Source organism: Manis javanica, chromosome 15 (assembly GCF_040802235.1).
Source record: "Manis javanica isolate MJ-LG chromosome 15, MJ_LKY, whole genome shotgun sequence".
In the NCBI taxonomy this organism is placed as follows: Eukaryota; Metazoa; Chordata; class Mammalia; order Pholidota; family Manidae; genus Manis; species Manis javanica.
Window position 1 is genome coordinate 5,769,555 of NC_133170.1, and position 13,149 is coordinate 5,782,703.

The following is a 13,149-nucleotide window of genomic DNA, read 5'->3' on the forward strand; positions in this document are numbered from 1 at the left end:
TACGACTAGGACATGAATGTAGGGGAATAATTTTCCCAGAGGAATGTGCAGGATTTCTTCACATTTTCCCCAATTCTTGTGGGGGTAATAACTAAAAATGAATATACATTTGTGAAAAGATTCTAAGAATATTTTAAAGAGAAAATTTGAACTATAATATTTCCGAGCAACATACAGCTTGGACACAAAGGTTAAATCTAATGAAAAATTATTGCTTTGGGGTATATGCAATAATTTCTTAATAATAGGAATTGGTTGATTAGCAAGAGGTATCCTTATAGGGCACATTGACCAGTCAGCTTTCTAATTTACATTAGGAAGTGTTTCCAGTCAAATGTCACTGGTATATACTTGAGAGACAGCAAAAGTGAACCCATATTCCTTACCTTTTTATGAATAATCTCCTGGATTTGTTCCCAAGCTTAGGAAGTAACTTCCCCCTACTGATGTCATTGAAGCAAAATCATCTTCAGTCATTGCATAAGCTCCAAGAAACATCTAACCAATTGCCACCTATTATGTGTAGGCTTTGGGTCTAGTGCTTATAAACACCTTTGCATCAAGAAGTAGCCTAGAGAATTCTTGCTCTTGCGAAGTCTGATATCTAATTGAAGAGAGAATCCTGATGAACTGACACAGCAATTAAGAATATAGTAGTATCTAATAGCCAGTTTCATATCATTGGCAATTAAGGTGCTTATTACAGCCCCGTGTAACACAGTCAATAAGCATAGATGAAGATAGGTAACACAGGACCCCGTTGTCCCCGAGGTGCTGTTCTGAGCACTTAACCAAGGCCAGCATGGTCCCTGCCCATGAGGAGCTTGTGTTTTAGTGAGAGAAAGTCATAAAACAACTATTTACATACTCATGTGTTTACTTATTACTGAGATAAATTCTATGACGAAGGAACACACTACCACAGGAAAATACCAGTAGATGAACAAAGTGGTTGTATTACTCACAGCGGCAAGAGAGACTCTTAGGACATCTCTGTAGGAAGGTGTTAGGAGGGATTTATTGAAAGAATTGGTTTTGATTGGGTGATCTGGGGGACAGACCAAGAAATCAGATTCACTCCATATTGGGTACTGGCACAAACTAGGGACAATTCTATGGCAGTGTATCTCAATGCATCTTAGTATGAGGAAAACAGAATTAGACCAGGCTGAAGTCGGAACTGGCAAACAAGCAATAGACCATTATATTAACTGGGGCAGAGAAGTCTTTGATATTCTGTGAGTCACATAGTAACTGCTTTTACCCGTGTTTAGAAAATAATATAAAGTGGTCTTTTTTGTCTACTGTATCTCAGAGTGACTTTGTCTGAGTCGGTGTTCATGGGAGAATGACCTGGCCTAGCTGGGAGTGCCAGGTCTGTTTTCAACACCCCTACAGCCAAGCTGTGATTGTCAGAGCAGCTCCCAAGTATCACGACTTTTCTTTTCTCCCAAGAAGAAAACAGGATTTCATTAGAAGTTGGTCATTTCAGTGAGCGATGTTTCAGTTAAACATGCAAGTCTGAGGTTTATATGAAGGACGGTCTGAGATGCAGACATAAAATTTGGGGATTATTATATATACATGATAGTTGAAGCTATAAGATCCTCTAGGGAGAAAGTTTAGCATGTTGGTTAATCCAAGATTTAATAAAGTATTTCAACATTAAAAAGTTGAGTACAAGAAAGAAAGTCAGCAAAGCAACTGGAAAAATCAGCAAGAGAAACTGGAGTGAAATGAAGAAAACAGTCAAGTCTGATGAAAATAGTGACTCTGGAAGAGTGGCAATCTGAAACGCCAGCTAAGAAAAATGCTAAAATGTTGTTGATTCAGTCATTGATGTCATAGTTGACCGTAGCAAAGATGAGCTATTTAAATAACAGCAGCAGTAAAGAGCCTGGACCGATGGGACAGAAGCTGGAGACGAGGCGCGTCATAAGGAAGGAGGGCGGAACTGTGAAAGGCTTAGTCTTAGAGAAAGGCGAGATTTGGGGATCTTAAAATGCTAAGGGGAAACATCCAGATATAAGAGAACTACAGGACAATAGCTTGTGTAAAATTATTGAGAAAATGGGAAGGAAAGAGGCGTGGTGAAATGCTTGCTTTACTGTAACAGGATGAAGGCACGTGAAGACAGGTGTGGACACGGGTGGAGCAGGTGGCCCTGGGATACTGAAGGAGTTCCATTCTGAAACCTCTAGTCTCTCTCCAAAATAGGAAGAGAGGAAGAAGATAGGGAGATGGTCAGGTTTTAGGAAGATTAACATAAGGGAGAAAACTCCATCTTGAAGATCATTTTCTACTTTTGTTACTCTGCTCTAATTTGCAAAGTATTAAATTCTGGCTAAGAAAAATTCCCTGCTCCTTGGCAGATATAACAAAAGTCATCCATTTAAGATATTAGGTTCAAACCACATGATATTTTATAGACCGCTCAAAATGCATCCAAAAGAAATCCTGAATCAAAGACGGTTTTGTTTTTTTCTGGTTTCTCTTGAACCGGGAAAGGGAGAAAAGAATGCTTAACAAAAGTAATACACTTAAAAATAATCCAATTTTGATCTATCTGCACTTCTTGTGGTATAAGAAATAATATAAAAAATAAAACTTTTTCTTTACAAATAACTAGTCAATATTCCCAGACTTTGATATTGTATAATCTACATGTCCCCCTATTCAACTGCACCCATATCTTCTCTTACATTCCTCTGTGAGCTTGGTTCTATTTCTTAATGTTATTTTGCTTCATTCAACTGCCTAACTATTTCTGTAATAGCGCATTGTAAGCAATCGTGGTTTATTGGATTTGAATCCATAAACATATCAGCGTTAATAAACAAAGAACTCCATTAGTGCGTTTTTAAAATTATGAATATCAATTCTCATTTGCAGCTTTTACATTTAGCTGTTTTTTAAAAATGTTATTTAATAACTTTGCAAACAGGACATTGTAAATGGCCCTCAGATATTGTCTTACTTCTGCAAACCTGCACACAAAGTAAATTTACTTTTTTGCATTTATGCCCCTAAAGCATTACATGAAATTGGAAAGGGATTAAGGGGCACTATGATTCACAAACACAATATAGGTAGGTCAATATAGGAAGGCAGTACAGCACAGAGAAGACAAGTAATGACTCTTAGCATCTTACTACGCTGATGGACAGTGACTGCAATGGGGAGGCGGGTGAGGACTTGATTATCTGGGTGAATATTGAATCCACAGTGTTGTTCATGTGAAACCTTCATAAGATTGTATATCAATGATACTTAAATAAAACAATGAAAATGGTACCTTTTAGTTAGGATTTCTATCTTCTTTAGAGATAAAATGTTAGAAAAGGTTATAGGACTAGAATTTTTTTTCTGATTTAGCCTGAACATAATTTCACATTTTTCTATCCTTAGAGAAAATGCTCAGGCTAAGAGCGAACTAAAATGAAAGCATGCCTGGGTGTGCTTTGGTTCTCTAAACAATATCAATGAGACTTGGGAATGTTTTTATTTCAGAAGAAATTCATATTCAGCTGTTCAGAGGACTTCAGGAGATCTAGTAACTTGGTGTGTGTGTGTGTGTGAAACTTCACTAAGCTATTCTTTGTAGTGTCTAGCCAAATGGTGCTATAAAATCATAGCTTGACCTATAGTGGTATTCATTCCACAATTTATTTAAATCAAACCATCATGTTTTGTGTTTTAAACTTATGTAGTGATATATGTCAATTATCTGTCAATAAAACTGAAAAAAAGTAAATTTGTTTTTAAAAAATCATAGCTTAAAAAGTAGGGCTTTTGTTCTTAGTTTTATGATTATGTCTCATTCTGTAGAAATGTTTGTTACTAAATGTACCATCAGTTTTAGAGGTCAACTTACAGTGAGTAAGTTACGATTAGATTTTTCCCTCTGCAATAATTCTTAAACATAGTTTGAAAAAGCCCCATGAACTACTGGCTTGACCCAGTTCACAGAGTCGTGCTCCTCTGAGCAGCTTCGTGTACCAGTTAGATGCACCCATGCAGACCAGAGAATGTGTTCGCCGGCCTTTCTTCCCACTTCCCACTTTCTCCATCCCCACTCACCTCCGTGCTTTATCTCCTCTGCCTGCCAGCTCCTGTCTGAATCTTAGGTTAGCAAGTTCATGCGTTAACATTAATAAAGAGCTAGCCTTGAAGTTCCTCTTTTATTACTTCAAGGTAAATATTTACTGGAATATTCCAGTATTATCCTCTATGTTTTTGGCTAGCTGGTTATTTGGTTTTTGCTTAAGTCAGTCAAAGACAATTTATGTTGTTTATAGCAAAAGAACTTAAGTATTACTGAAATCAATTTGCGACACTGGCTTCTACAATATGGGAAAACAAAGCTTCATCAGTTGCTCAATAAATAAAGAATTGAAATTATTTTGTTCAAAATGATTCTCGGAATAATTAGATTCAAGCCTGAAATACTGCTGGGACACTTGTTAAATTAACTAAACAAATCAGAGGGTGAACAAAACACCCTAGGACACCTTCCTTATGAATGTCTGCCTTTTGAGATTCATTTTTTAATTCTGTTGGTTAGAAATTCCAAGTTGCTTTCACTATAATAGACTCCAAGTCTTCTTTGCATTATTTTCTCTTCTTTTTCTTTTCTCTTTTTTTCTTTTCTTTTTGTGACACCATAATTACGATCTATTTTCTAGTATCACTCTTTTCCATTGGAAACTTGAGGACTGAGACCTTTTTCTCTCTGTACCTAACAGAGTGACCAGAAACATGTTAGACACTCAAGATAATTTTGTTAAGTAAATGAGTGAGCAAATGAATGAGTTACTTAAGGAAGATAACAATTTTCTCATACTAGAGAATACTGGTCTTTTTGCTTTCACTGTCCACCTAGGAATCATGGCCCGTCTAGCTCAGAGAGGACCCAATTATTAATCCTAGTGCATAAGGGTTTGGAGGGTCTTGGCTAGTAATATATTCTACATTCTCCAGAACCTTCTCAGCCTGGGCCCCTAAAGGGCACATGGGAAGGAGTTCATAAATCTCTTGCATGATCTGTGTAGGCACATTTTTTTTCCCTGGGGAGCAAAAATACATGTTCCTATGTATTTCCCTTATGCCACAATATACTTAACATCCCTTTTCAGGAACTGACATTGTTGACATTGTTAGATCCTACACATTAACCCCTGATATTTTAGAAAAACCTGAAACTGATCAACAGTTTCATCATTCATGCATGCATCCTTCACACCTCAAATCACCAAGTCAAGAAAACTGGTGATTCTGCACCTGAGGATAAAATATACACGAATATCATAAAAAATAACAATATCTTTGAAATGTTATGTTTCTTTGGCCATGCACACAATTGGAGTGAGGAAATGACATTTTACCCAAAAGTATCCATAATTCTGTCTGTTGAGACAAAAACTGTCTGGTATGTATTTCTTTCAATTGCCTAAATACATGTCCTCCAAATATATTTCAAGGGGGTCCTTTCCATGGTGTTTCATTTTACAATTTTCACTTGGAAATTAAAATTTGTCCTGATGCTTGCGTCCTACATCAGTTTCTTTGAGGTACAACCATGGAAACCAAAGTTTCATTTTTGTTGAAGTGTCGGGAGATTTGCATTTTCTATTCTGTAATTCCTGTTGAACCTTGCCTTCATTCAATCTACAGGACCAGGAGACCATGTTCAAGATCGGCTGATTTGCTAAGCCGTGGGCTGGTTCAAAGGTACTAATTAGTACTTCATAATGAAAGCACACATGGGACGCCAATGCCTTTTTACTGAAAATAGATGGAGAGTTATGTAAGCTATTGGGTAAGTGCAACTTCATTGAACACAACTCCTCTATATGAACACCTAGGAAGAAAAGGGAAGAAAAAAAAACCCCACCTGGTTAAAAATAAGATAAGAGGTTTTTATCCTCAAAATTTTTCCCATCTGGCAATAATAAAGCACCAGTGTGGCTTGATTTCTAAAAATGCCTGACAGAAATGGGCAAACACTTCTTATATTTTTCTATTACCTTTTGTTCATTTCCAGTAGTGTTTTCTAGAATTTTTAAAAACCATGGTGTTACTCCATGATTCCATCAGATTTAATTAGTAACACGGCTACTGTCTTTATAGTTAAGTTAACCAGTTCAAGGTCATGGTAATTTACCTTTTTGTCATTATAATGGTAGAAAGATTACTGCCAATAGTAAAAATGACTAGCTATGACAGACAGGGTTTACTCCATGTTGACATAAAGAATTTTATAGAGAATAAAATCTAGGAAGCAGGAAGGCTGTGTGACCCTGTGTCACAGTAGTAATAATTTATGAAGTACAGCGGTGGGAGACATAGCAACAGAATAAACAAAAACTATTTCTAAAAAGTGCCCAAATCTAATTAAAGGTAGAAAAACAGGGGTTCTTTTATTTTTTTCCTTTTAATACTAATTTCTGCTTTTCTTAAAATTAAAAATCAGTTTATATAAAATTGGCACAGATGAATCCTTCAGAAATGGACAAACTTAAATGCACATGTGACGATGCTGAACAAAACAGCCTTGAACAAAGTCAGCTACTCTCTGCCCATCCTTTAAAATTTCATAGAAAATGAGCAAAGGACCAGAAAAATTAAATCAATGGCCTTGCTGAAAGGCAGACCATCCCTAAGCAACCTTCCTCCTGCGCACACGCCCATCAGATAAATCAGCAGAGCCTGCAGACTGTACCTCCACTCCCGTAACTCAGACCCGTTGCCCAGGACAGCCCTGCTCGCCCCCAGCGCCCCTCCCTCGGTCCGGGTGATGTTCAACAGCAACGGATTTTCTCGGTGACATCCTCTCGTCTGTCAGCATTCTCTTCTTCCTTCCATCTATTTCCTACAAAGCTGGCAGCTTTGTATTCTGAAATAAATAACAGTCCTAATTTGCTGTTTTCGCCCTTAATTAGATTTCTGGTGGCTCTTGGCTATGCAAAAGATGAAATTGAAAATTCTGAACATGGCATCCGAGGCACTTCACAGTCTTCGATCACAGTCTGATCAACCACTGCCCTCTATGTCTGCACGTCTGATCACAGCCCTGGATCATGGCGGACAGGAAGCTGTATTTTGTTCATCTCTTTTCCCCCATTACCTTGCATAGTTCCCAGCACCTATTCATGGCCCCATAATTATTTAATTATTTATAAATTAATTCATGACAAAACACAAACATTAAATTTATATATATCTGTGTGTGTGTGAGTGTGTATATATATATATATATATATATATATATATATACATACATATATATATATATCAGGATTTTTTATATGTAATTATATATACATACAATTAAACATTACTGTATAAAAAATTATGAACCATGGTTTCTAAATCTGTTCAAGGCAACAAAGCATAAGAGACGGAACACTAGAGAGGATTCTGTCTGGAGAAAAATAGCATTTTAGTTTCTACCAGGCTGAGTGACGCCAGATAAAGGATTTCACTTCCCTTTCTATGAGGATTATCCAAGTTTGTAATAACTTCCAACTACTATCTGCTAAATATAACATGCCTGAACACTTCAGACATGGTCATTCTGCATTTCTTGGTATGTTCCCGAGCTGAGGTAGAAGTCATATGCTACAAATAAGAGTTGAAAAAGTTCCAGAGCATAAATTAATCACAATTTTTTGAAGGATCGAAAACATTCCTACCTGCCAAGCTTGTATAGTAAAGCTTACGAGGAATGCTCAGTGATTTAACTGCTTCCATAAATAAGGAAAACATTGCTTCTCTTTTAATATGATATTACATCTGTGGCTCCCATATCTACCCTGTGTGTGTTTGATTCATCTCTTTTTACTTCTGAATCCATAATAACTGTGTTCTAATTCCTTTTGGTTATTTGATGAGCACCCTTTAGAGATTCAGATCTACCATAGAAAAGGTGAGGTGTAAAATGACTTTGGTTAAATTTAATAACATGCATTAAAACTAACGTATTCCTTGGTAAGGCAATCATAATAACCTTAATTAATCCTTTTTTTTCCTTTTTTCTTCATTCACATTTTGGGTTATATTGATAAAGGTGGTGCAGTAAATTAATTAATGGGAAATGTTGTCTATGTAGATTGAGATAATCAATCTGACTATATTTTTAGGTGAATTGACTAGCTATTTTGGCATCCCTCAATATGCCGTGATTGATACTGTCAGGTCGGCTTATTTAGAAAGAGATAGTCAGGAAAGTGCCTCTGGCAGAATAAAAGAGAACCCTACAAATGCAATAGTTCCTGAATTCCTTAAGGAGCACAGGTCTTCAATAGTAAGAGAACTCTATAAAATTGGTGACATTGCCCTTTCAGTGTTCTCCAGATGGACCCCCAGAGCCCAGCCTGTTTGCTTTCTCACTTGCTGTGGCTTCCTGTCAAGATCTGGTACGCAGGAACACCCACCAGAAAGAATCAAGTGGCCCAACTTCTGCTTAGAACCGTAACAGTTGCTGGGTGTTAGTGACTGCCATGGATTCAGAGGTAACTTGGGTTCCAGAGCTTTCTATAATCTGCATACAGGAGGAAGGCAGAAATAGCTTTATATTCAGTGACCCAGATCCACCATTAAAATGCTGTAGTTTTGTTCATTATTTATCATCATTTCAAACCATACAGATACACCATTTAAATTCAATACCCAGGTATGTACTATGGTAACATGTTGCCCAAACCTTGCTACACTTTCTAGTCCACCCATCCATGCTTTGTGAAGACCAATGGAAACACACAGAAGAATCCTTCCAAGTACCGCCCCCAGGGATCCCGGGTCTCCCCATCTTCATTCTGTTTTCAGCTCCTAATCGTAAGTGCTTACTCTTATTCTAGTTCCAGCCAGACTCGGGTGTTTATGTCAGGACAGCCTCTGTCCTAACGCCACTGACAAGGCAGTGGGGCGGAACACTAAAGCCCTGATCCTGTTGAGTCAATGATGCTCGAACTAGTCATAATTGCTCTCCCGAGGTCCTGCCCCCTTACTTACTCATCCAGAAAGAAACCAGATATTGGCCTGATTCTTGCCACAGCTTAAATACCTTCCTATCCTTGCCTTTAAGTATCATTCAGAGCTAGTCTTCTGATGTACACCAGAGCAACCCCTGGTCAAGCCGTGCAGGGAGAGGGGAAGCTTAGAACATCCTGGCCACGTTCCTGTTCCCATCCTGATTGTTGATCATCGTCCCGGGATCTCTGACTCTGAGCTCTGCTGTGCTCTGTTTCTACATTTTCTCTGCCATGTTATTTTTCTTTTCTTGCATCAAAACCCTATTCTATAGGAAAGTGATGACCTGATGAGTTATTTTGCTGAGTAATCCCACCACATATCTTGATTAGGGCCAAGGTCATGTTGAACTGTGACTTTTTTTAAGTTATGCAGTTAGGCTAAATGGTTGAAATTAATTGGGATGTGCAAAAGACCACACCTTTTATGATCTCATTCCTATGAAATGTCCAGAGAAGGCAAATCTATAGAGAAAGCAAGCAGATCGGTTCAGTGTTTACATAGCTCTGAGGATTGACTACAAACAGATACAAGGGAACTTTTGGAGATAATGGAAATATTTTTAAATTGGATTGTCATAATGCAATTGTACACCTCTATGAATTCACTAAGATTAATAACTTAAAATCAGTAAGTTTTATGGCTTGAAAATTATACCTCCATAAAGCTATAAAAATTAATACATATCCAGAGCATATAGATGTTGGGAGGCAGAAATAAAACAAGATTACTATTATATCAATAGTTATTGAAGCTGGTGGATGGATAATGGGGTTTGACCTTAATATTTAGTGTTTATGTGCTTTGTACACTTAAATGTGAAAAAAAGAAAGGTAAAATTATAGGAGACCATGTAATCACCGGAAAGACACTGAATATAAATCTGGATATTTTTAACACTTATTTGCTTCCTAATGTGCTTTATATAGATTTGATATTAAGGGTAATTTTCAAGTAATCTTTTATTCCTCCCCTCATTCTTCATGGTTGGTTATTAGTGTCTTCTAATCAAATTTGGGACTTTTCTATTCCTAGCCTCACCAACTGACCCCTCCCTCTACCTGTTTCCTCGCGGATCTTTTTATATCTGCTGCTTCAGTCTGACACCAAGCACACTTTTGAATTTAAGTTGGCCGCACATGAGCATAGAAGCCCTAAGACAGAAGGGAAGGTTTTAGGATTCAGAAGGGGGAAATCAGAACTATGAGCAAAGCAGGAAACACTCCAGTGCATGATCATGATGATTGTTTCAAAATACATACAATTTGAATTTTGACATACTAAGAAGATAACCCTTATTTAAAAATAATTTGAAAACTACAGTGATGTTTCTAGGCTTCTCTGCATGTATTTGATGAGTTAAAAAACATTACTGCAAGTTTGTGTGAGAGCATTATCGACTGAAGAAGGGGAGTGGCTTTCCACTTTGAACAAGTGGTTTCTGCTTTTGATCTGTCGTTCCCACGTGTCCTCAGAGAGAGCTCGGAACCCCCACTAGCTGCTTCAGGAACTGGTCACCCACATCCATCTTCCCAGGGATGTTAGTAAGGACCTTTCTATAGTTACTCCTTCCTGAGTGACTTTTACAAACTTCTTTCTTTCTTCGTAGGCAGGCACTCATAGACACACACTGAGTTGAGAACTGGCCGTGGTTGGAATACAATAATCAGAGGATGGGAAGGAAACACTGGTATTAAATAATTTTTAATAAAAATTTACCCCAATGTTCTTCCTTTTGTTTTATTTTTTTCACTTGTCTAGTTTAATGATATATTAGAGATCTTTCTGTCCTTAAAAACATCAATTTATCTTTTAATAATAGTCTTTATAAACTAATACAGTGATGTGGTAAATAAACACTTAAATAGATCAAAGATATACAATAAAAATAAACTATTTCTCCTACTCTGATTTCCAGTCCTATTTTGCAGAAGCAGCAACTCTTAACTGGCTCATTTATATATTTGCAAAAAAATAATTAAGTATATTCTGTTATATATTTAATGATGGCTTTTCAAGCTCCTTTATATCAAACATTTAGATCAACACAATCCTTTGACTAGCTACAGTAATAATTGTATTTTATAGATACTGAATCTTTTTTAGATATTTTTTCCTACTATACCTGATTTTGCCCAAAGATATATTCAATTATTTATTCTCTATTTTGTGCCATTTTCCATGGAAATATTTATGGCACATAAATTTTTAAAAAAATATTCAATTTACTTTTGTTTACTTTCTTTGTAAAATTATTCCTTATATCCTTAATACCTTATGTCTTGAATTAAAATTTGTTAAATATTAATTACGTGACTCATGGAAACTAATTATTTATTTATACCTGGTATTGTTTATTTTTTTACCTATCCATCTTTTTTCTTGCCTATTTATTTTCAACCTGAGTCACTTGTTTTCCAAACATATTTTAATTATGCAAATATTTCTTTTATATTGTTTAAATCCAATTAAGATGTTTTATTTAACAGGGTAAGTTCATTCACATTTATTCCATTGACAAATAAATTTAGTCTTATTTATATCACTTAATGTTATACTTTTTTAATTTTTAAATTTCTTATTTTTTCAAAATTCTTTCCATTTTTATTCTTTTCATCTTTGCCACTTCCTTCACTGTTCAGTTTAGGGTATCTTTATGTTATTTTGCATGTCTGTGCCTTCTTTCAGAAATAATTATTGTTTCTATAATCTATTTTTAGCTCATATGGGGTCTTTTATTATAACTTTATTTAATTTGCTTAAAACTTGAGTTTTTTACATTTAATATTACTTGTTGTCCTCCCACATTCCACTCTGAGATCAGAAAATTGGCATTCATACACTGCTTACAGATTCTTATTCTCATACTCTACATTCCAATTTTTGTTAACCGACATTGCATATTCTGCACCACAAGTTACAGATATTGTGTTTGCTCATAATTTTTCCAGTTAGTTTCCCTTAGTTTTATATGTCAACAGACTCCATGTTCACCACCAGTTTTTTACATTGACTTCTCCGTTCATCTGTCAGTACAACTTCATCATTAGGTAGTTTTCCAGGAGGAGGCAATGCATGTTATAGTCCCTTATTTCTTTCCTATTTGAAAATAACTGTATCATCAGTTTTTGAGCCGTGTCTTTGCAGGAGAACGTACAGAGTAAGGATTGGGGAAATATGTCCTGGGAGTAGGTGCACTCGATTCAGTTGTCATAAACCACTTCTCAACTGTTATGCTGCATATACGCCCTGACTCCATGTCTGTACTCATGATCACAACGAGGCTGCTGGGTTGCCAGGGAGATCGTTGTCTTCCATTATCTTCTATGAGGTGTTCTAGTACTTACTTATCTCCATTCACTGAAATCAGTAGATGCAGAGCTCCTTATCAAGATGTCAAAATCATGTCTCTTTTATTTTGTCCAACTTCCTGTCTTTTCACATGTGTCACCAAACTTGTGAGAACCCTGAACACAGTTCGAGTGAGTGTCTGCTAGTGCAGGTTCCCTTCATGTCCTCTCAATATTTGTTATGAAATTTAATTTCACATATTAAGTATTGGAATGGCAGCTGGTTTCTAATTTCATTGAGTAGCCTATGTGGATCATTCTTTTTGTAATTTTCAGTTGATTTCAGAAGGGAGAAGCACAGCAATGGCTTTAATTTGCCATTTTTATCTGGAAGTCTCTAGATCGTTAAGTGAGTCATATAACAAAAAGATAGTTGCTTGGGAACAATGTAATCACACACTTTATATAAACTAGTAACTGAATTTTCTTTGGAGTTAAGTTAAACATTATAATTAATTGAAAGCACAATGTACCAATTTCAGTTTAGCTTTGATACTTGAGCCTTTTCATACAGAGTAAGTGGTGTTAAACTTAAGAAAACAAGGTCTGCTTCTCAGTTCCGCTGTCTCTATTCATTTTCAATCCACTTTGTCTTCTTAAAGATTGAACTTTCACCCTCTTGCGCTTTTCCAAAGACTCAGAGATTCTACACTTTCAAGTAAATCAGTGTCCAACCCAAGAGTCAAAATCAGATGCATGTAAGGGCCAGAGAAAAACATGGACATCTGAAGTGGAGGAGGCCTTAAGAGGAAGACGAGCTGTGATAAAC

At 36.4% G+C, this 13,149-nt stretch overlaps 1 long non-coding RNA gene across 2 annotated transcripts in view; it reads right to left on the bottom strand.

The window, feature by feature from the left end:
* LOC140846576 (uncharacterized) overlaps positions 1-13,149 on the bottom strand; it is a 181,575-nt gene that overhangs the window by 123,412 nt on the left and 45,014 nt on the right. The gene's annotated exons all lie outside the window — the stretch shown is intronic.